This window comes from Micropterus dolomieu, linkage group LG08 (genome assembly GCF_021292245.1).
Source record: "Micropterus dolomieu isolate WLL.071019.BEF.003 ecotype Adirondacks linkage group LG08, ASM2129224v1, whole genome shotgun sequence".
Classification (NCBI taxonomy): domain Eukaryota; kingdom Metazoa; phylum Chordata; class Actinopteri; order Centrarchiformes; family Centrarchidae; genus Micropterus; species Micropterus dolomieu.
This window is the reverse complement of record NC_060157.1, coordinates 11,575,851-11,600,722: the sequence shown is the minus strand read 5'-3', so window position 1 is coordinate 11,600,722 and position 24,872 is coordinate 11,575,851. Positions and strand designations below refer to the sequence as shown.

The 24,872-nt window shown below is 39.5% G+C and overlaps 1 protein-coding gene across 1 annotated transcript in view; it reads right to left on the bottom strand.

The window, feature by feature from the left end:
- Nucleotides 1-24,872, bottom strand: part of LOC123974682 (probable ATP-dependent RNA helicase DDX23) — a 99,848-nt gene that overhangs the window by 27,357 nt on the left and 47,619 nt on the right. The gene's annotated exons all lie outside the window — the stretch shown is intronic.

Sequence of the window (24,872 nt, the reverse complement as noted above, 5' to 3'; positions counted from 1 at the left end):
TTTCTGTATTGTACTTACCTGTTTGAGTATTGTATGCTGTAAACTACTCTACACAACTGTTTCAAGGAATTATTTTAACTTCTGTAAATAAAAGTTAAATAAATATATATTCATGTCCCATTTTTAAATTTTTCAGTAGAAACATATATCTCAGACTGAGAGACACATAGAGGGTAGTCTTTTCATGGGATTTGTTGAGAGCTAAAATAATATAGACTATCATCTGTCTTATCCTTTAAAGCTTAGTACAATTAACTCCAGCGACATCAAATCCAGGTGTAAACACAATTAAGAAAATGCAAGGTGAGACATTACTTGGACTTATCAACCTGAGTTGTAGTGTTTGGTGCTGAAATAAATATAACCAGCGAGTCTCGGTTACAACTATGAGTTCAATCTTGAAAGAGGAGGTATGTATGGTCTGCCATATTCAAGACAAATCTACTCCCACATGATGGAAATGCTTCGTTAGAATTAAATAGTAGCACTGCAAGACTGAGCAGAAGAGCTGTAGATCACCCACTGGATCAATACACAGGGTAGAAGACCTCTTTGAATCTGCAACATGGCACAGTTCTTTACAAGTCAATGCATGTGACCATTATTGATTAAACTGAGGAAGTGCGGACAAAGCACACAGCTCGCCAATAAGGAGAAAGACACGTGTTACTGTTGATGAAGACAAACAGAGCTCCAGACACTGATTTCAAGTCTTAGTGGTCAATGGGACATGAACCCCGGAGATGAGGCACCATGCTTCACATCACACATGGATAAGTCAATGTAATGACATTGGCTCTGGTGCTGTAGGGGGTTTAGGGTAGCATAAGCAAGGCACTTTGATAGTCAGTCAAACAGAATGCTGTTTTGATTGATGGTGTGCAGCGCTCTTTTCCTGGCCTTGGGCCTGGCTAATCCACAAGCAAATTCCACTTCAAATGGGCTCTGCCAGTTATTTGAAGGTATTCAGATATTGTTGTTAAATCATTCAAAGAGGTAATCAAACCAGTGTCTTTTAGAATGACCAAGTGTATTACTGTCTGATAAATCAATAGACTGCCTACAGGAGGAAATGTTTTAAATTATCGTATATGCCATTAGGATATAAGTGTTTACTGACTGTGTTTAGGCTAAATTATGATTAATGTTTTCATGGTTATGTTTAGGCAACTCAAAGCAATAAAAAATAATAATTAGTCATAGATTGATTGTGTGATCCATGCAAAAACTGTGTAAAAACTAGACCAGGCAACCAACGGAGACTCCAGGAGACTCTTCATGCTAAGCTAATGTAACAGGCTGCATCTTTATACTTACCAGAAAGATTTGAATAGCAGATCTTCTCATCTTACTCTGGGCAAAAAAGCCACAAAATATGCCTCCCACAAATATCAAACTATTCTATTAAGTTTAGGGGAAAGATAATGATCTAGGTTAAATAATAAATATGAGATGTACTTTTTCAGTATTTATTCAAAATCACCATTTTTCCCCACATCCATTCAATTTCTGTGTGGTTTATACATTACACGTCTTGTACAAATGTACAACGTCTTGTACATTTGTGCAAGACGTTGCTCTTCTTGGACTGGAAAAACACTGCCAGAGAATATAATCCAGGCAGCCTTCAATTCCCTTCAAAATGTATTTGGCAGAACTATTTAATAATATCTTAAGGTCCTTACATACCTCATTTTTTTGTCTCAACACACGTTTTATAGTGTGTATTTGTCATGTAATCAAAATTTGTATGCTGGTGTAATTCAGTGTGTCATTGTAGAACAAAGACTGTGATTAGGGGATATACAACAGTTGTAACTGTGAACAGCATTGTGAAAGTTGTACGCATCACACAGGCTGGCTCTCTTGATAGAATCCTACACGCCTGACAAATAATCTCCCTCAGTGCTGTTTACAGAACGCCTAACAAGTGTTAAATTTGTACCACTAATCGGGGAAACTTAAACCACGGCATTGTGTACGGTGCAGTTATCCATTATCCATCATTGTTATTCAGCTCCAATCTCATTACCTCTATTCAAATATTTAAGTATATCGAATATGAAGATTGGCATTGCTGTGCAATCCAAAACCATTTCAAACACTGCATTGCTTTCATTTTTAGGCTTGCTTTGTCCATCACACAGTGGCATCTCTCTGATGTATGAATAATACAGTAATAAGACACATAGTAGGGGTGTTTCATATTCATAACAGCTTGAACAATGTATGTAAGCACCTTTGGATTTCATGCATCTAAAATTACACCTTCCCAAGGTTTTTTTCTCCCCCATAGCCAATGATATTCATTCACTGAATGTTTCATCATGTTTCTGCCAAAGATGTTATTGAGAAATTACATTGCAGGCAATGAGTCAGGAAGCACTGTGACAGTGGCCCAAGTGTAATCCAGGGGAGATGTATTATTATGATATTTTCTTGGAGGAATCTGGAATTGAATTCTGATTCAGTGGAATATGATTTTAAAGCGAGGTTATGCTATCCCCTGATAGATGATACACAGGCAACAGTCACGCTACACAGAGCATCGCAACAGATACACTGAGTACAGAGCTGGCCATGCACAACACTGGCAGGCTGCATACAGATGAGCTACGAAGGAATGGGATCACTGGGGCATAAACACAACAACAAAGGATGTAATGGAGGGTTTACCACCCGAACTCTGTTAATCCACTTTGTAATCTGTGAAATATAAGTTTCCCAACATTTTCAAAGGGCTAGAAATGTTTATAGTGGAAATTTATTGCATGCATTATAGAAATAATAATATTAGAGGCTTTTGGCTGTTTAGGTAAAGGCCAAACTTTACCATTCACACACATGAAATATAGATAAATTACTGATTTTTTTATGTATCATCTCACTTGTGTGTATCTCACATTTGTGTCTAAGATTACTTTCTAAAGGACATCTTGGTGTCACCATAAAAAGTACAAAAGGAAAAGGACAGTGTGACCTGAGAAGCCATTGTGGCAAAGCAGGATTTCACCATGGCTGAGAGTTGGAAATGAAATTATTTTTCCGTCAAAATAAAACTGAACAAAAATGTCACTTCAGAAAAGAGAGAGCTGCACACCAGGACACAAAACCACAAACATTGTAGCAGAATACATTGTAAAGTTTCTCATGTGAAGCTGGAGCTGTACAATCATTACAAAAATTGTATTGGATTGTGGTGGATGGATTTCTAAATGGAAGAATGCAGCCTGGCAGGTAATTGTAAGGATAAAAAATATGTCTAGCTACAATGTTGGATCCATTCTCTGTTAGTGGTGGCACCAGGGGATCACATCTGTCCTACTGGGGAAGAGTCAGCTCTGATAAATGACTCCAAAGGGATGAGATAGCACTGAATGACTCCTTGCTTCCCTTTTCTTTGTACAAACACACGCCTAATCCAATCTATTGTTGACTTCTTTATCCCCTACAAAACCAGACTACTCCATTCATGTTCTTCAACAATGCAGTGTATTGTTAGCAAGCGACTGTTGTGATAAATCACATGTAGTAGTGTAAGCTGAAGCAGTTCTATATTCATAATAAAGGGGTCACCGCATCAGCAGAGGTTTGTGTTACAGAGGCCTAAGAACATTGGTTGATGGAGGATTTGATCAGGTGAATGGTGCTATATATGCACACCTGTACAGTATATTATGACCAGTGATTTACTTGGTGGTGACTGATGGTAGAGTTGCAGGTGATGAATCTGTGTTCTGTATCCTGGGAGGTCATCCACATGACATCAAGAGCGATTAGGAGCCTTGTCCCCAATCTATCAGGGGACAATCGATGTATTTCATCATCACATCTAGCCCCTTTTCCCATTCCTTCCTCCCTCCCCCATGCAAAAACACTCATCAGAAACACAGCTATTTAATTGTGTGGTCATGGACAAGGTCACAGTACAACTGTACATCATGTACACTTTCTGTGTGTATGTGTGTGTTTTTACCTGCCGATGTACACACCATAAGAGGAAAAAAGGAAGACAAGGAGCAGCTCAGCCATCTCTTGTACCCGAGGAGTCATCCATCAGAACTGGATCTGACCCTGGAGGACAGATGTGCTCCTGTGGTGCACGCACTCACCCTGAATGGATACAAGGCTCTACTGCTATGCTCAGGGAGCCAGAGGAGTGGTTGGACTCATTAGACATACTGTAAGGCTGACGGGTGTGGGACTCAGGGGACCCTGTGGTTCTGTCCTTTAGTCTTTAATAGACATCGGTCTTTGTGACGGCTTTTGTGTCTTGTGGCCCCTCTGTTTGTATAGCTCTACTGATGCTTTTGTAAGACAATTTGTTCAGTGGGTCAAAACATCAGAAGCACAGAACTTTTACAAAGTACTTTACATGTGAGAATGCTTATATAACAATAAGTACAGTGATCACAAAATATTACAAACACCTTAAACTTCTTGATGCACACACTAATGTATGCATGTCTTTACATACGTATATGTATTTGTGTACACACCCAAATGGCAAGACACTGTAGAGAAGCGTCTCATACATAATCTCACACAAGCCTACAAAGGTAACAAGTGTGTTAAAATAATTAAAGTTCAACGCAAAGGCAGCAAACTTATTTTATTTCTGTATTTCCCCCCCCAATTTTTCACCATTTTAAACTTAACAAGATATGTTTCAAGATGTAATTCGAGCAGTGTAGGAGTTGCATGTTGCATGACCTATAAAAGGCAAGATAAAAAGGGAAAAAGCAGGTTGCCACCAGAGAGAATAGACGAACAACAGCCCGTCTGTCATGCAGCACAAATTACTGGGTAGAAAAGTAAATGTGAACCCCATTTTTAACTCCATTTTTGGTAATCAAATATTGCAAGAGAAAGATTTACACGAGTTATCACACATTGATTTGACTGGAAGGAACTGGTAGAGTTGACATAAAAATAATTGGGAGCAAACTACCTGGCCATCGTATGCCTTGTAAAAACAATTTATCCATGAGCCAGTTAGCTAGGTCACTAACGGGATGATAAGTTAACACAGTTTATTCGCATTGGTACCATCGGCTCCTGTCTTATAACTGTCTGCAAACTATTTCTCTATTGTGGAACAGTTAATACTCCAGCAAAGGGGGGTAAATAAAAGTGAGTCTTTGGATCCAGTGCTTAAAGCACGGAAAAATGATGTGCCTGAAAAGTGTTAGGGAGGTTAGGAGAAAGAATGGATGGAAGGAGGGTTCATAATGAGTAATTGGTTAAATAATGTGATAACTCATTGAATGAGTAAAGTGTAATGAGTAATTAAATACATTTGCCCAATATTGCTTCTCAGTAAGATGTCATTCTTTTAAAAGCCACCAATGTATTACACAAAGTATGTCAAAAGTAACTTTTTGATGCAATAATAACCTCTTACCCTAAGTCTCAACAAATGTTTGTGTTTAACTTATCATAGCTACTATAACAGGACAACAGGTAACTCAAGTGCCTCTCATACCGAGTTGTGATAATCTACTCTCTTATATTCTCTGAAATACAAGAAGAGGATCCAGCCAGTGCTCTGTAGATTTTCGAGGGCTGATAATGACATTTAAGCCAGTATTTAGTGCTGATGTTCAAACAGCATCTTAAGTAGCATCTTCTCAATCAAGAGACACTTAAACTCTACACTAAAACATGGGTCAGCTCTACAAAACATGCATACTTGTGAGGTGTGGCCAGACCTTTACTTTCTTACTGGATGAAAATCTTAGGGAGCATTTTTCTTTTTTACACTCTATTTTATTTATTATTCTAACTCAAACCCAAAATGACAGCTTCACATGTTAAACAATATACCCAGCCTAACACAAAACACCAACAGATTCATAGTAGATTATATCAGAGTGGCTTTTCTGTATGATCTGATGTTGTAAACAGCATTAGCTGACCAGTCTGCTTCTAAAGCTTTGTTCAGACTGCAGGCAAATCAGATTTGTTTCTCAAATCAGATCTTGAAGACAGACTGTCCGCACTGTTATCTGAAGTGATCAGATCAGATTTGTCCAGACATCAGCACCCTCTCTGCGTGGGTTGCTGTGGTAGTGACATAGGCATCAGTAACTACACACTGGTGATGCGGCTTTCCAGTGCAGAAACATGAGAAATGGAGATCCATCATCTCGCCCTCCAAACAATTGCGTTGTCAGGTCAAGGTGCAGAACTCCTCCGTCTCATCAGACTTTCTAAAATCAATCCGGAAACAATCTGGGTATGCCAAAGACAGATTTGTGCTGGCAGTCTGAACAAGGCCTATGTCCTTTGTGTTTCCTTCCTCCTTTACTGGGGATCTACGAGCACTGCTCATAGCTATTGAAATGGTTGACCAGCAGAGCAAAAACTCTATGCCAAAAAGCAACATCAACAGGCCCTTTTGTGAGTCCTAGGTCTCTCTCCTTTTGTTCTTCACTGTTCTTTTGCTCACTCTTTTCTTCTGTAACACAACTGAATGCTTTTCTGCCTCTGTGTTTCTCTTGCTGCATGAATCCCTCCACCTCTCTCTCGCTCACTCACTCTCTCTCTCCATCCTTGGCTTCACAGTATCCATCCCTGAGGGCCGATCGATAGACTGCAACAGCCTTTCAATGAAATCTCCCCTGTGCTACTGGAGAAAAGAAACGTCGTTCAATCGAACCGATAACTCTCTCCCTCTGTTCCTTTTGATCGCTCCCTCTCTCCCTTTCTATATATACAATCTCCCTTGCTCTGTTTTGTGCTTGGTGCGAGGAGGATGATAGGGTAGCATAGGCAGTGGTCAGAGGTCGCAGCTGGAGGCTTGTTTGATGATCAGTGGGGACGGATACTGAGGAACCACCCTGCCACAGGCATTGTAGATTACCTCTGAGTAATGCAAAAGAGATAAAGCAGACAGTGGGGAAGAGAGAACAGATAGGCACATTCAGTCTTGTGGTCAGTCTAGGAAAAACGCAAAGAGAGGCAATAGCTGTCGAATGAAACAGGACGCGGTCAATACCAGCCTTCACATGACCCAACCTCAAGCCTGACACAGCTGCAACATGTGTGTATGTGTCTATGTGTGCATGTGTGTGTGTGTGTGCTGTGCCACCACAGCTGACAAGCACGGAGAATAGCAGATGAACAGGTTAGTTATGCAATTTGTAGGTGTGAGGCATTCCTGCAAATGTCAGCATGTTTGTTTCCAAGAATTCATAGTCAACATCCTGAATTCCCATTGGGACGTGTGAGCAAAACAGCAGCTCATAAAATCAGCTTTAATTTTGGGTAAGTGGGCAGCTGTGATATCCAACTGTGAAACATATGTGTTATCCACAGTAGGCCTCATGCAACCCTGTTTTGTCAATCAAGGCTAATTGTGATGAATCAGCGAAGGAAGAGGCAAAACTATTTGTTGATCAAGTCGGAGTTACTTGTTTTCTTGTCTTCTTTATCACATATGATTTAAAGGGGGAAGGTAAAAGGATACTTGTAAATTCATGGCTGTTCTTTTTTTGTGTGTGTGTAAGAGTGTGTGTGTAACTACAATCTGTTGCTATCATAGTGTAGCTTACTGGCTAATTGACTTTTCAAGTGTCACTGTGTTCATGATTGTCACTTAATGCTGAGGTAACTTTCGCAAAGCCAGTGACAGGAACCCTACGGCGGTAATGGAAATGTTAAAAATGTAAATTAATTAGAGACACTTTATATTAGAGAATAAATCTCCAACCACTAAGAGATAAACAACCACAGCTCATAAGAATAATATCAAGATGAAAAGCCTTGAGCTGATCCACTGACATTAAAAATGACACTGCAGGCTTTATTTTCGTTCTCAGTGGTGAAAAGTGGGCCTGTGGACCAATGAAGTGGCAATGTTGTTAGCAGCACACAGGTGTTTTCCCACTTGTGCAAGCTTTGAATTTAGGTGACCTATCATGAACTGGGTGGACGAGCACTGTAGGGGGATGTTTGAGTAACAGTAACAATTCAGGATCCAGCAAAGTGCAATTTTGGTGTCAAGAATCAACGGGATTCGCACTAATGGCAGGCTGTTGTCAGGGAGCGCAACATTTCTAGCACTGTCCTTGCTAAGTGCAGACATGATATGTGCTATTTTTGTGTCTTTCTTAAGACCAATGCACTGCACTCAAGTTCAATTCATAAAGTACAGTTCTATTACTTTGAGGCTTTTTTTGTCATCAAGATGTAAAAAAATAATAATAAAAATCCCTTCAGCTCTGCAGTTGCACATGACAGAATATATAAAGGTTTCGCAAACACAATCTGACATGTGTTTTAAATCAACAACAGTGACCACTATCCAACTCTATTAAGTGCTTCTTCTTTAGCAATGTACACACGGCAAAACTGAGAAGACAGGACAAGCATCAAAGTTTGTAAAGGCAACAAGACAACATTTTTCATTCACTTGGCTGTGTTCATCATAAAATCCTATCTATGCTTCTCTCCCTTTTGGGAATCATATCTTATCTCCTTCCCTAGGTGGCATTTCCATTATTTCTCTGCCCATAAACCTGAAAGAGCTAACATCAAGTTTGTCTCTGACTACTGAAGATTTAACATCATTATTTCTAATTGCAATTTTATGTTCACTTATCCTGATCTTTAACTCCCTGTTGCTTTTACTTTAATATTCACACAAAAAACACATATTGCGCATCATCCGTAATGGTGCCATTAGGACAAATTTCCTTTCTGTTTATGGATGAGGGCAATAGCCTGATTTTACCACTGCACTGTAATTCATAAGTTGCGGCTTATAATTAAGGCCGTACGACCTAAACTCAGTGGAAAGGGGGTCTTTAAAGCCCACCATATTTCTTTCTTTTTATGGGTGAATTTAGGTTTATCTCTAAATATGTAACCAAGAGGTTCTGGACCTCATGTAGTGTTTGTGCCATTGACAATTTTAATGTAATTTGTTCCTCTGGAGGTTCTACAGATGTTATGTTATGCTTATTCTATGTTAATTCATTAACTACTGGCATTCAAGTCTTAATTCTTTTGTTAGCAATCTCAGCAAGATTTTCCTCGATGTCCAAGGATCCAAATATAGCCTACATACTGATGTACACAGCTTATCAACTCTCTGTGGATGACAAGTTGTACAACCTGGCTTTGGTGTTCTGCAAATGCTTCCCTTCCAGATAAAATAATATACTATACGTCTCAATATCACTAGCATACACTTGTGACTATGATTTGAATAACTGTCAGTAAGCACCAAGTGAGGAGTGTAAATAAAGTGCTAGGTTCTAAGTGAGAAACTGTAAGGGTTCTCCAGGCCCTCAGAGAAATCAAATTTGATTTTCAAAAGTATTACTCCTAAGTTTCTATTCTCAAAATGATTTACAATAAAAAAATAAATAAATCAAAATTTTTGTAATTGAAGAGTTACCTTCCTAACGCAAATAGCCTATATTGGAAAACTAATGCACAGAAAAGTTCCAGCCAAAGTAATACATTTTACTAGGTAAGGTAAGGTATTTTGTTGAATACAAACTTAAAGAAGAGGCCAGAGCAAAATTTTAGGCAAAACCATTTTTATATATTGATTGAAGGTTAATCAATTCAAGCCTGAATACAACTCAAGAAGTCTTGATCTAAATATTCTACTGAAGTATTTGCTATTAAATGCACTATTAAATCAAACATAGAAGTAATGGTCAAACACAGGACTTTCACATCGGAGGCCAGGATATGTTTCTGTGTGAAACCAATAGTCAACGTTGATTGTTTTAAGAAAATAGTTATTTTAACCCAAATCATGATCTTTTCCTAATCCTAACCAAACAACAACCATCACCTAAAAGGTTTCTTAGCAAGATTTTATTTGCAAGTCTAACTAGATGTTGCATTTTTATTTTTGCTAACTTTACGGCCAAATGAGAAAAAGTTTAAAGTGAGGCAACTGGCACAGTGGACCAGCATATGTATTACACACTAGTGTGACACCAGTTTGCAGCAGCAGACAGGCAGCAAGTGATAGTTTAGTGGACTATCTGATACCCAGTACAGTACACAGTGCCACAGTTCCCAAAACCTGTGGACAATTCACAGTATTGCAGAAATACATTCTTTGTGAAGAATCCCCTATTAAATAGTATTATAGTATTTTAATAACTTACTGTTGCAATGCATTTATTGTGAATTGTCCCCATAAATAATTCTGATTGAAGTGTTGAAATTTTAACCAACCACGTGATTACAAACTCTTTCTGATGACAAAATGTGCTTAGATTGTAAAACACAGAATTCCGAAAAATACGGAATCTGGAAAAAGTTTGAACAGATTTCATAGGGCCTTAAGTCTGGCTGTTGTCTGCACAACCCCAGTATAGTATTTTCAAGACGTTTCCTTGGAGTGCATTTGGCATTCCGCAAAATTACCACGGTTATTAGCAAATGCCAACTGTGCCATTGCTTCATGTTAAATTGCAGCAGTGTTTCTCTCACAGAAATATGCACTGGTCTAGAACACAGGACTTCTTTAATTTCTTGCTCCCACCTCAAACACATCTGACCAATAGCCAAGCCAAACATTGTTTGTAGTGATGCATTTCAGTTTGCTTGGATTATTCTTTGTGAAAAGAAACTGAACCAACGGGAAAACGCTCCAGAGAACCAGAGCAAACAAACTATAGGTGCACCCTTACTTTTTTTATTAGATTCCTCCAGACTATCCTTTCCATAATGAAATTGCTTCTGCATGGTTGTACAAATTGCAAAGCTTTTAAATTGAAAGACAACAAGTGAGATAATTGGTCATGGCGAATGCCAGCACCCATTATAGCTACTTGTTTGATCCTACCCTGTCTCAAACCGCAATACAGGTAAGCTTATGGACCAATAGCCACTATAATGTCTGTATCAGATGGGATTTGGATGTGCTTCACATGCGTTGCATCCTGCAAGTAGTCGAATGTCGAGTATATGTGGATGTGGTTAGGTTGTCTAATTTATGGATTGGTTTAAAATTCATCTATATTAAAAATATATATTTTATTTAACGAAATGCTGTCTTAATTTATTTCTAGTTTCTAAATATGTGATTTTGTTTTGCATCTCCCTGCCTCCATACTAATTGTAAGCAATGCATGTTCGTGCCAGGTCACAGCCCAATTATTGAGTGTACAGTCTTCTTTGTCTGCTGTAGAGACCAGATAGGCAAGTGAGTAGGTGTCAGGAAGCTTTGCTTGCCTTAAGGGGCTCTCATAATGCATGAGCAGGACTCTCAGTGCCTGATCAGCAGAACGATGACATTGATGCTCAGGCTCGCCATCCTTGCTACCCCGGCTCCTCCTGCATTATTACATGTCCAGATACCATCTTTAATTCTACTTCCTTTAAACAAGGTTGATGTGAGGGTCATTAAACCTCCATTCATGACGTTAATTACCTGATAAGGCTTGCTGAGGTAAGATGACAGAGAGGCTTTCAGCAGAGAAAGAGTGACCAAACCAGCTGATTTTCTCTCTCTTACATTGAGCAGCTGCACGCATTATTCTTCGGCCTTATCGCATGTACCATCATCCCATATCTAAAAAATGCCAGAGAGGTCCATTCAGTTACTGAGTCTGAGTTTCCAGAGCAGAAGTCAGGTTATGTTTGCATACAGCACTTTTCTTGATTGTAACCATATTTTTAGGTCCCAAAATCCTTATGACCCCTGCAAAGACATTGCCAGATAAATATAATTATCATTTATGCATTATTCACGTGAATTCAATGGATTCACTCATGGGTAGGGGTGTGATCCTCTAGGCAGCTCACGATTTGATTCCGCATCTTGATTGCATCAAAATTCTTGATTTCTATACATGATTTATTTTTTCTCGCTGTGACTACTAGCTTCTAATAAAACACTGTATATGTAACAATGCCTAATTAAAATAACAGATACAGTTACTTCCATTATCTTTTAGTTTAGTTAGAAAAATGCAAACCTTCAAATGTGGTTCATTGGCCATAATTCTAACTGTAAGAGTTAAGTCACTCAAGTGTCATCAAGACACAAATTTTCAAGAGACAATTGCGATGCATTTAAGAATCAATTTTTTCCCTTAATCATGGGTTCTCATATGTAATAGCATGAAGGGAGCTTTACACTGATTAAATAGAAATTATTATTTATATCTGAAAAATACTTATATTAGCTTTTGTTTAATTAACAAACAATATAGACATATGAGACATTTTTCAGGACCACATCTGCTGAGTAAGCAAGACCCTGTAGAGTCCGGAACCTAAGGTTAAGAAACTCTAGCCGCCAGTGTGTGGCAGGATTTATCTTTTTATCTGAAGCAACAGTAGGAAATGTTGGGTTTGCATTAGAAGTAACCTAACTATGGCTGCGACTAATGAATAATGTCATGTCTAATTACGTTTTCTCAATTAACAGATTAACCGTTTTGTCTTTTCAGGTGATATCATTATATGAATGATTGTGTCTGTAGATAAACTTAGAAACGGTGACACTGAAGTACCTGGATATCCCTTGTGCATATAAAGGGAAGTTAAACCCTGAGCAAGAAAGGTGGACTCAGTAACAATGAAAACTACCCAGGATAGGTAATTACAGAATGTCTACTGCAGTAAAAATGCTGCCCATAAATAGGATAAAAACTGGGTTTGATAGAATGAAGAATGAGTCACATAAGTACATAAGAAAATAAGTATTTTCCGCTGTCCCCTACTTTCCCCAGAACACCCAGTGGGTTGACTCACAGGGCTGCAATAAACGTTAACAAAACATAAAGCTAATTCACTTTAAACTCCATCAACCCTTTTCCCCTGTTGCCGGTAATGCTGCAGTATAGCGCTTGCATTAGACAGGCTTCCTTGCATGTCAATAGTCAACCATCTGCTCTGGCTGCTGTAGCGGACAAGGGCCCAGCAGAGAATTTCACCCATAGGAGGTCTTATTTGGAAGAACGTGATGCAGACAGGATGTTCAGAATCTCAGCAACTGTCAAATCATCATTGCGCCCAGTGACCTGTGAGACAATCCCTCAACTTTATACAGACAGAATGATGCATTTCCGTCTTTTCAGATTTAGCCTGAGTATAACCTGGGGTTGACCTGTTGATGACCCATCTCTCTGGAGAGGGGAGCATCATTAGCAATCTGTGGAGTTTTGGGAGACTGCAATATGCTGTAGGCATTTCTGCTGTAAATCTAGCCAAAACAATTAGGGATTTGTTCTGTTTTGTTTGTGGTAATTTCATGAGACAATCAAGACACAAATCCATCACACACGCCACAAATTCCACCTACAATGCCAACACACAAAACCACACTGACTCTTTACTACTTTATCTCCATCATTTGTACACACCCACATTGATTCAACCGCCCACACACAGATGAGCAAACACATACATACTCAAGGCCCAGTGCAGTGTGAAAGTTGAGTAGAATAGAAATAGTTCAGGTTGAAAATAGGCTACGGTGCAATCAGTGGAAACGCAGGGGGGATTCAATTAAATTTCTCTCAACAGAGGAAATGCCATACACACAACATAACCGTCTCTGTTCAGATTCCATTATGTTGTCACCAACCATGAATCACAATGAAAACTGCTTCACAACTGCTTCGATTTCCCTGAAATGTTGAGTATAAATTATTTTTCTAACCCCTGGCTATGTTTTAATTATGTAAGCACTTGCTTTGAATCATCTGCCCACTGAGGAATCATTTTATTTTTAGAAACTGAAATACATTTTCAAATACATTTTCAGTAAATTTAAATGAGTTTTGCAATTGTGTGTTTCATGACTTAAAAGTTTCCTTTTTGCAATTTACATATGAAAATTCCCAATAAAATTAACATTAACTTGATTTCCACAGGCACATCTTTTCCAACTGAGGAGTCCGAGCCCTGTGCTTTCACTGACACCATACTGTCGCCAATTCTGATAGGTGTTTGTGTCTGAAGATACACAGTTAAGTGAAGAAAGGATATGAGAAAATTATTTTAAACACAGAGCGAAAGTCCCTGAGGACCATCAGTCAGAAGACTCCAACACTTAGGAACTAAAATAGAGCCAGGCAGAGAGCATAATTAGGCATTTTAAGTGCTTTACATAATACAGTCAGTCATAATGAAAGCCCCGTGGGCTCCAGAGGCTGGGCGGCTATTGTCACTCTGCTGCAGGAGGAGCATTCATATGAAAACTGGAGAAAGAGATGGAAGGATAAGGGGAAATGGAGAGGTTGAACGTAATAATGCATAAAAAGCTATAGTTACAAAACATGAAAATAAAATAGTAAAATTGAGTTAACTTAATTAACATACGGGTCCATTACACACCCAGAAAGAAGCCAAATTCAGTGATTTACATTTTTAACTATCTCCAGATTACACAGGCACATCAAGACAGACATGATCAATACAAAATGTGGTTTTGTAAAATACATAACAAGGACACAGCAATTCTGTGCCATAACACTCTCCTGTCTTTGTCTCTCGCTCTTGCTCCCTACCTCTCTGTCATTCTTTGATGAGTGAACCACTTGATGTTGACAGCGGATTGATAAAGGCTCTTAATGAATGATGTTTTATTAATGGTCCCATAATCAGATTACCTGCAGGCGGACAAGCTCCATCCATCTTTCTCCTCTGAGGTCTAACAGAGGAGGAAGAATAACACATCTGGAGGAACAGAGACATTTGTCTGGTCCACATTTAACCTCAACCACCTTTCATCTAATGCTACCAAGAGGTAACTTCAGTTCATGACCTTTAAAACTAATCACCCTATTGCCCCAGCTATACTTTGAGATCAATGATGACATAGCTAGCATGCTAACATAGAACAATAGATTAATGTATGTTAACATGCTAAATGTAACATCCATAGTTGCTGACTAGTAGCTTTACATGCTAATTCAACATTTTAGTCTCACAGCTGTGCCAGCTGAGGTTAACAAAGTTCAGCTTAAGACTATGAAAGTTGAGCAAAGTGAGCAGTGCAGACCAGATACTTTTAGAATCCTAAAATGGCTACTCTGCAATCTACTTTTTGTTTTTGCAACAACGTGGCCTTTCCTCTGGCACCACCATCAGGCAGGTAAAGTAGGGGATGTGATTTAAAATACTTGGACTGAAGGGCAATGACTTTAGTTTCATCAGCAGCAGATCGTCTGGCTGCATGAGACTGCTGCCGTGCTCAATAGGTTTGACTATTGAAAAAAACTGGCCCAGGTTCATTTCATAACACCTACACTTTCAAAAGATTGTCTCTTTACCCACCTCATCAGTGAGGAGAGGACCCTACACACTGGGGATATTTAATAAATGTCCTGGTCTTGTCTCATCAAATCATTCAAATACTGTGACTTGTTGCCCCCCACACTCAAAGTAAATGGCACAGACTTTTCATTGCTACAGTTACTAATAGACAGAGCAATGAAAATTGATAGAGGGAGGAGTTGCTTACGGGTATAAAAGTTGACATCCAAGGTGGAATTTGATTATATGGCTGAGCCCATTAGAAGAAATATGGAAAAAGAACATCCCACTTAGTTGATGTCATTAAACTTTGTTCTCACTCGCAGAAGAAGTGGTACCTGGAAGCAAGCCTACAAGAGTATGAAAAATGAGATACACGGTGTTCACTAAGTTCTCTTGTGCAGCAATTTTGAGTTAGCAGCCAGGGCAAGAGGAAAGTGTACATCAGATGTGAACTTTTTAAGTGTGATTTATGGAGCTGCTATGATTGAAGTGTCAGGATTTATGACCAGACCTGCTGACAGCAATTACTCCCCAAACACTAATGCAACCAAAAACTCCCCTTTGATAGATCTGGTTATTAATGCAAGTACACAGGTACGTAGCCACTAAGGGCTCCCCGGAAAGGTTAGATTTATCATGGTGACATTTTACTTGTATTATGCACCCACATTCTCCCAATGTGGCCGAGGGACAGGCAAAGGAGGTGCATGGTGATAACCTCAAACAGTACATCAACCGCACAAATAATTAAAGAATTAAGAACCCAAATGTATAGATTTGTTACGGCAAGGTCACATCCAAATATAATTTCACCATCACTTTCACAGGAAAAGAAAGATCTAATAATGAGGTTACTGTCATGTTAGCTTAATGTAGATTTACAAAGTAGTTTTCATCTGTCTCTAAAAAGAATAAAAAATGCTAAACAAAGGTGTACTGAAAAGAAGTTGTTTGTCGGAATGACCGAAAAAAGACCAAATGTTCTCATTTAGTCATTCTGAAGTGCTGCCAGGAAAAACTCTGGATGAAATAATCATTTTTGTAATATATTTAAATGCTGTTTGAAATTAAATCATACCAGTTTCTACCGCAGGACATCAGAGTGCTGTCATGTACTTGCTTGTCACATTATTTACACACACTTGAAAACACACTTGTGTGCACCACCATAGTGGTGTGTGTGGGTGTGGGTATGTGTGTGTGAGTGCATGTGCTTTAATAACTAATTTTGTTTGTCTGCAAAATTGCCATGGTGTTCATTGCAACCAGATAGAAGCATTACAACAACAACTTTAGGAAACATAAATGAGAAGTTCAAAGACACTATTTATGTTTCCAGCAAGACAAGAAAAGACTGACATAAAATAAAAAAGTACATAAAATAACAAGTCATTGAAAGTCTGCTCAGGGGGCTTAAGATTCCTTGATTAAGGCATGCAAGCTGGTTGGGGGTGAAAAGGGTGAGAAGGATGCGTGAACAGAGGAAAAACACAAACCCACTGGGGGGACGGATTTTCTTTTTGAAAAACAAGCTACTAAATGCTTATTTCTGATGACTTTTAGGATAATTCTAGTGCTGGTGACATGCTAACAGAATTACAAGATTGAGCAAAATATAGTGCAAAGTATTAATTTATTAAGTGCAAATATACCTATGCATAGGATATGCTTACATTTACAGAGAAAATGAACAAAGGGCAGGTTGATTATCTAGCCAACAACGCTAGATTAACCAGTTGTCAAGTTATCATTTTCAATTTAATCTCTTTCTAACTGGAAGGTAAGTTATTTTTCAGTCTTCAGTTGACACACGCGCTCCCACAGCATCAGATGTTTGCAGTCTTTATGGAGGTGACTTGAAGTAGGTGGGCCCTGTTTTGGATTCAAAACTACTAATTTCGCCAAAAGGTGACAAGCTTGCATGCCTGTGGATAGTGCCTACCAAAAATAATGTCTTTATACTCCCACTAAGATTTAGTACGAAACTGTTTCCAGGGAAACCAGGTGCAAAGACCCCTGCCTCACTGTTCACTGACCTTAATGGATACACATTTGAACCCATGTGGTGAGCCATGCACAGTGGGGAAAGCACTTCTCATTTCCTGTTTCCCGCTGCATCCAACACCTTGGGGTTGATGTTTTAATGGAGTGTGGGAGGCAGACTCCTGGGTGTTTCTGCATGATAATCCAGACTCTCCTGAGCTGCGAATGGTGGCCTTGTGTGTTGACTGCTAATGTAAGCTAAAGAGGATGTGGCTGAACTCCACCTAAGATTCATTTGTTCACTCTTTCTGAACGCTGAACTGACTTGAAGATGTGGTGCACGTTTTGGAAGGCCTGTGGTGACTGAGATAAATCTCTTTTTTCCCCCCACTAACTTCTACCTAAACATATCTGCTGCTTTTTCGGTCAAAACATATGTCAAATGAAATGCAGTGTTTTCTCAGGACAATTTATGGGGGAATAAATAAAATCAATAGGGAAAACACTAAAATCAGCTATAGAACATTGTCAAAACTCAATAAGAAAAACTCAGCATTTTTAAACTTCATGAGATGATATGCTGAGATGGCTGCAGCGCGCATGGGGCGCTCTAGATGCGAACGTGTGAAGACTCTCTAGTGACTGATCATCCTTATTCCCCACAGGACTAGACACTATATACTGAGAGATTCACACACAGTTACGCACACACAAACAAATGAAAAATGCAAGTAACACATTTGCAATCATGTCACGTATGAGAGGACAAAAAAATAGGAGAATGTTACAGTTTTAGTCACCATCCCCCGAAAGTTGTCATTATTCTGTGTAAGCATTTATGCAGTTAAGGCAAGGAAAAATCACTTGTGAAAAGATCAGGCAGGCAAAGAAAAAGAAGGTGGGGGAGGGGAGGCTGTTGCAGGTGAGAGCCAAAGCATGCAATAAAGATTAGGGAGGCAAGATGAATTATAAGGCTGCAAGGCTATAGCACAGAGGGACCTGACAGATCTAGTGTTTTCCTGGCTCGGCCGCTCCACTGCAGGGACAGCTGCATTAAAACCTCAGGAATGAAGAGGGAGTTTTCTCCATAGCCCCACTCTCCCTCTTCAATTCAACACTGTGCTGTTTGGTGGTAAACAGGTTGAGCTAGGGCGGTGTTTGACCCTGAGAGTACATTTTCATTATTTAGAGGTGTTTGTGCGACAGTGTCATCTTTTCAGAAAGACAGAATGAGGGAAGGAGACAGAGCGGGTGGCTGTGTTTGAGGGAGAGAAATCTTCTGTTTGCATTCTGCCTGGTAACCACTACCAATGCATGTACTGTAGACTGTCATCAGCTGAATTTAGTGACAGTTTTTGAAATGGTGTACTTTCCTTCTCTCTCTATAAAAATTGTTGTGATGTTCAAATTTGTTGTTGCGTTGTGTATATTCACATCATTACATTTTCTGATTAAATAGTCAGATTTCTTTACATATTATCAGTTTCTCTTAAACCCTCTCCTCATGTCATTTTTATGAAGCAATTAACAGCACAGTCAATTTAATCAGTCGTTTAAAAATTACTCTAGAGAATTACAGACTCTTCATTTAGGTATAACGCTTGATTGTTTCAGAAAGTTTCACTTTTTACATCTAGTTTTTAATTTTCACATTTACTTGTTATTTTTCTCTTTTGCTACGTCTAGTTCAATCATTATTTTTGCCATAATTATATCTGCCTCTTCATCAATCATGTCTAGTCTTTCATTTGGAAAAACTCAATTGATCTTTATCATTTAAAACAAATGAATCATACAGAGATAGCCAAAGATTCTAGAGAGGATGGACTGCAGGAAATGTGTCACGGCAATCTATCCAATATTTGTTGAGATAGTTCGTTCTGGACTTAAGTTGCGGGTCGATCGACAAAACAGTCCTACCAAGAAAAAACAACAGCATTGGTTGTTTTAGCCAGTGCCCCAAAACGACTGTTTACATTCAACTAACAAAGCCTTCTTATTGTAATTATGAAAGACTCAAAGTGCATTCAAAGTGATTATGTTATAGAGTGACAAAAATCTGTGTAGGGAGAAGGTTGAGGTGGATGGAGAGGGTCAATAAAACATCGGACTTTAACACGGAAGAACTTTTTTCCACTTGTGCCACTTAACCTTCACAAAGTAGTCATTTTAACCAAAACCAACATCTTTCTGTAAATTGAAACTTCACATTTGTTGCTAAATCTAACCAAACCTTGAAGTAAAACATTTGCAAACTGCATTTTTTTTTAAATAATGGTATTTCTTTGTGAATATCTGTAAAATCCAAAAATGATAAGCCTTACACAGCTACAGCAAGCTATGAAATACATCAGAGTAACTCACATTATATCAAATACCTTCCTTTAAGACATCGGCAGTTCAGGGAGAATATATTCTAAGTCTATTAATTTAAGCAGCCTGAGAATAAAGGGTGACAAATGGCATGGCAGCCCAGTTGGTTTATAGACCTTTCTGCTCAAGATTGAGAGGCAAATGAAAGAAGCCAAGATGTAAAGAGCAACTGCATTGCACTCTTTTCTTCTCATCATGTAGAAAACCCATGTTGCAATTGCTTACTGTTGATCCACTCATTTGTCCAGCATCCCTTGCACTCTGCTCCGTTGCACAATTGTCTCGCTTTCTACAAATGTTGTGGTGTTTATTTATGTTTGTGTGTATGTGTATATCTGTAAATGGTAGTTTGTGTCTGTTTTTTTGTTGAGCTTGTTGTCCTATTTGTTTTGAGTCGGATTCCTCATATGTACATATTAGGGCTGTCATCAACTAAGGATTTATATAGTCGAATCAGAATCGTGGAATCGGGAGGGGGAGGAGGGGGGGTGACACATGGTGGCCCCGCTTTAATCTTGAGAAGCTGCAGAGCTGCAGTCTCTATTCATTCAACTTACGCAGTAAATTTTCAGTTTTGCTGCCATTAGCCTGTCATTCACTGGTCTTGCGTAGAGTTTAGCGTGCTTGCTGTGCTGCCGACAACTGCATGCATGTCGCGGTTCCTCGGGGGTCTATTTCAAGTAGCCAGCTGTTTAAAAACGCTATAATATTCTTTGGGTGGTTCATCAATGGTGATAAATTTTCCGAAAGTCCCACGAAGTGCGGACAACTCGGCACAGCACCGGTGAAGCTGGGGCTCCGTCTCTTCTGCCACTACACACACACATACACGCTACGCCTGCGCACACCCCAGGGTTAGGATTACAATTTTGAATTTATACATGGACATTAAAAACATTTATTCACGGACTTTAAAAACATTTATAGAAAGTTTTTCTTTTTACATGTTTATTTACAGCCTTAAACATTGAACTGTATATTGTAATAGGCTGTATATTAACTTGTTGGGAGGAAACTGGTAGTTATGTAAAATCAGATGTTGTGCGCCCCCGTATCGCCAAAATGGCATGATCCTTGTTACGCTGCGAAGCTTCGACTGTGAGATTGACAGTCAGATCAGGCTCCGTCCATCGAAGCATCAAATCTTCAACTATTTGGGGTCAGCCCTAATGCATATATATGCATACCTGGCCCAAAAAGTGATTTTCATTCAGATTTCTGGAATCAGTGGTAATATTTTTCAGAATTTAATGACCTATGGAAAATTTTGTTCAAACCCCGTTTGCCCCGGCCTTTCTGTGTGGAGTTTGCATGTTCTCCCCGTGTCTGCGTGGGTTCTCTCCCACTGTCCAAAGACATGTGGCCTAGGTTGATTGGTGACCCTAAATTGTCCTTAGGTGAGAGTGTAACTGGTTGTTTGTCTATGTGTGGCCCTGCGATGGATTGGCGACCTGTCCAGAGGTATACTTTCGCCCGATGTCATCTGGGATTGGCTCCAGCCCCCCGCGACCCTGTATGCAGGATAAGCGGTTGACGATGGATGGATGGATGAAAGTCATGCAGTTGGGATTTCTAAATACCCTGCTATACTGTAATACCTTGATACCGCCCAAGTCTGAACTAAAATGCTAATGTGTTTTTTTGCCACTGACAGGCCCAGATTGTTATTGTAAGTGTCTGAGAACATTATGAAAAGGATCCCTACAGAGATAGACCTTTTTTAAGAAGGAAGATCCTTTTCCAGAAGAAGCTGTTCTATTGGTCTGTTCAAAGCAAAAAGACTCCATTGACAAAAACAGTAATTTTAACATGGGAGTTGCTGTTCTACAGTTAGGCAGTTAGTTAGTTTGTTTGTGTTATTGTGTGACTTTGGTGTTTTTAAGCCTTTAAACCACCAAAGTCACACAATAGCGCAAATAAACTAACCGATCAAGGCAACAAACTCACATCAGAAATGTCATAATGTAGGGTATTTGATCTAGATAATTTACCACTGTGCTGTATATTGTGTTTCATAAAGTCACTGTATGAGATATTGTATAAAACTGAAACATAGAGAGCAGGGCTACACTCACAATTCTGAATGTCTTACATCTTTCTTCTTCATATACAAGGTAAGTAGTAGTAGTAGTAGTAGATAGTAGTGGGGATGCGTTACAGTTCAGCACAGTGGGGGAAGCCCTGTAGCGTTTTTGGACGTGTATGATGTTTAACACAAAAGACAGAGGAGGGGGTGGTTGGGGTGGAAGGAGTGCCAGAAATCAGACATTCATCCAGGAGACCAGTGTTGGTTTCCTGTGTGAAACATTTTGATAGTCTAACCAGGCGTTGCATATACAGTATATTGTTGCTAACTTGACCGGACGTTGCATATTTAAAAAAACTATGCTGCATGGGTACCCAGGGCGTAAAAAACGACACCAAGGGGTCTTGACCAAGAGTCAATATGTGACGAGTCTGGAGTGAGAATGTGTTACTCCAGTGTGTATGACATACAACACTCCCATTAAGTCACATATTTGAAATCTGAAACGTTTATTCAACATATATAGCACATACATATTTTAAATGGCATTAATAAAAGTCATAAATGTATAAGCTATGGCTGCAGAGCTCTGACTTGGAAGCAGAGGCAGTCCAGGCATCCCCAAGGCCTGTTCTTCTATGCGGCCCTCCTACCTGACTTGTGAGTCATGTACAGGGTACCTGCGGGGTCTTAAAAGTATTTCTAAAAAGTCTTAGATTTAAAATTCTAAAAATAGGGCCTTAAAAGTATTAAATTTCATTTACAAAGTATTAAATTTCATTTACAAAGGTCTTAAATATTTTCTTGTCCTTTCAGAGGATTAAATAACGTCTGTAACGTCATAAATAAAAAAAATTTACTCTGTTTGATGTGACTTGGATGTTATATGGCAGTACAGGTAATGTTTACATCAGTGTTTAGCTTTACTCTCTGGACTGTGGAGTGTTCATGGTGCACGAGTTCTGGCATCCAAGCTCTGCGTGTATCAGTCAGTTGTTAGGAAAGAAAACAAAATGTCTCTGACGTGCTACTAATAAGCTAACATTGGCTGGTCGACTCAGAATGAGCAAGTGTTTGAAGTTCAGAAGGCCAGAGATATGGACAAGTTGGCGGACAAGGCTTAGGGCAGTGGCGCTAAGGTTAGCACAACAAGCGGAACGGCGTGCGAGTCAGTCACACTATGGCGAGTGCAAATTAAACAACGGAGCTAGAATACCCGCAGCAGGTTCCTGGTCAGTTAATATTTCAACAGCAGCGGAGAGAATCAGAATCAGAATCAGCTTTATTGCCAGGTATGTGTACACACAGGAATTTGAGTCTGGATTGTACAATTCTCACAATGTGCTTACTTATACAATAACACAATACGACAATAATAAAATCAAACACAGGCTACAGTATAGAGAACACATATATACACACTATAAACAAAAACAGACAGAGACAATAGTAAAATAGTGCAAAAAAAATAGGGCAAAAATTATTATTACCATTATTGCTATTATTATGTACATGTCGGAGGTGGATGTGATATACAGGTGCACATACACATACAAGCATACATGTACACAGTGTGATGAGTGCAAAGAATGCTGGAATAAACAAGTATTATGTGCAGGTGTTATATACAATATACAATATGAATATGAACAGCTCTGAAATAGACAATGATGAATTAATAGTAAGTGGTAGCCAGTAAACAGGTGGCAGAGTTACTGGGTTATTGCACAGGAATGGTTCCTGACATTGTTAGTCAGAGTCAGTTGTTCATCAGAGTGATGGCTTGTGGGAAGAAACTGTTCCTCTGTAGAGCCTACCAGGGGAGAAGTTGGAACAGGTTGTGTCTGGGGTGAGATGGATCTGCAGTGATGTTTCCTGCACGTTTCCTGACTCTGGAAATGTATAAGTCCTGAATGGAGGGCAGGTTGACACCAATGATTTTTTCTGCAGACCTGACTGTCCGTTGTAGTCTATACTTGTCCTTTTTGGTGACAGATCCAAACCAGACAGTGATGGACGTGCAGAGGACAGACTGGATGATGGCTGTGTAGAAGTGGATCAGCAGCTCCTTAGGCGGGTTGAGCTTCCTAAGCTGGTGCAGGAATTACATCCTCTGCTGGGCCTTCTTGGTGATGGTGTCTGTGTTGGGCTCCCACTTTAGGTCCTGGGATATAGTGGATCCCAGAAACCTGAAGGATTCCACAGCAGACACAGGGCTGTTTAGAATGGTGATGGGGGGGCAGAGTGGGGGGGCACCTCCTGAAGCCCATGGTCATCTCCACAGTTTTGAGCGTTTAAGCTCCAGGTTGTTCTGACTGCACCAGAGAGCCAGCTGATCAACCTCCTGTCTGTAGGTCAACTCATCACCGTTCCGGATGAGGCAGATGACCGTTGTGTCAACTTCACGAGTTTGATGGATGGGTCTCCTGAGGTGCAGTCGTTAGTGTAGAGGGAGAATAGCAGTGGGGAGAGCACACCCCTGGGGGGCACCAGAGCTAATAGTCTGGATGTGACGTTCCCCAGCCTCACCTGCTGACTCCTGTCAGTCAGGAAGTTTGTGATCCACTGACAGGTGGAGACTGGCACAGTGAGCTGGGTGAGTTTGGTGCTGAGGATGTCTAGGATGATGGTGTTGAACGCCGAGCTAAAGTCCACAAACAGGATCCTTACATATGTCCCTGGAGAGTCAGAGTACAAAAACAACCCAAAAATATATTTTGTATTAAATATGAATGTATGTGGTACAATAAAAAGTATTATTGAATAAAGTTAACAGGTAAGTTATATTTTTCTCTGGCTTAAAATTCATACAGATTTTCTATTATATGGCAGTGAATTTGGCATCAAATTTCATCGTAGGTGGTTTTAAAAAGGTCTTAAAAAGTCTTAAATTGAATTAATTTTGAATTATAAGAAAAGTAGTTTTAAATTTAGAAAATTCTTAAATTTAACTTGGAGAATCCTGGGGGTACCCTGCATGTGAACAGTTTGCCATTGCTGCACAGTCACACCTGACACCGCTATGCTCTCATTACAATCCTCCCTCCTTTAAAAGAGTCTGTCGCTGTAACAAGCCTGAATGGAAACTGCTTCTTGAAGAATCCAGTGCTGGTTTGAATGGACCTCTACACATATTCATCTCGGTTATCAGGCTCTGCTTGGAAGCCATGAGGTAAGGAAATTTTACGAGATCGACCGGCAGGCATGTAGAAAGTCCAAAAGTGTAATTAGGTTACAAAAAGCA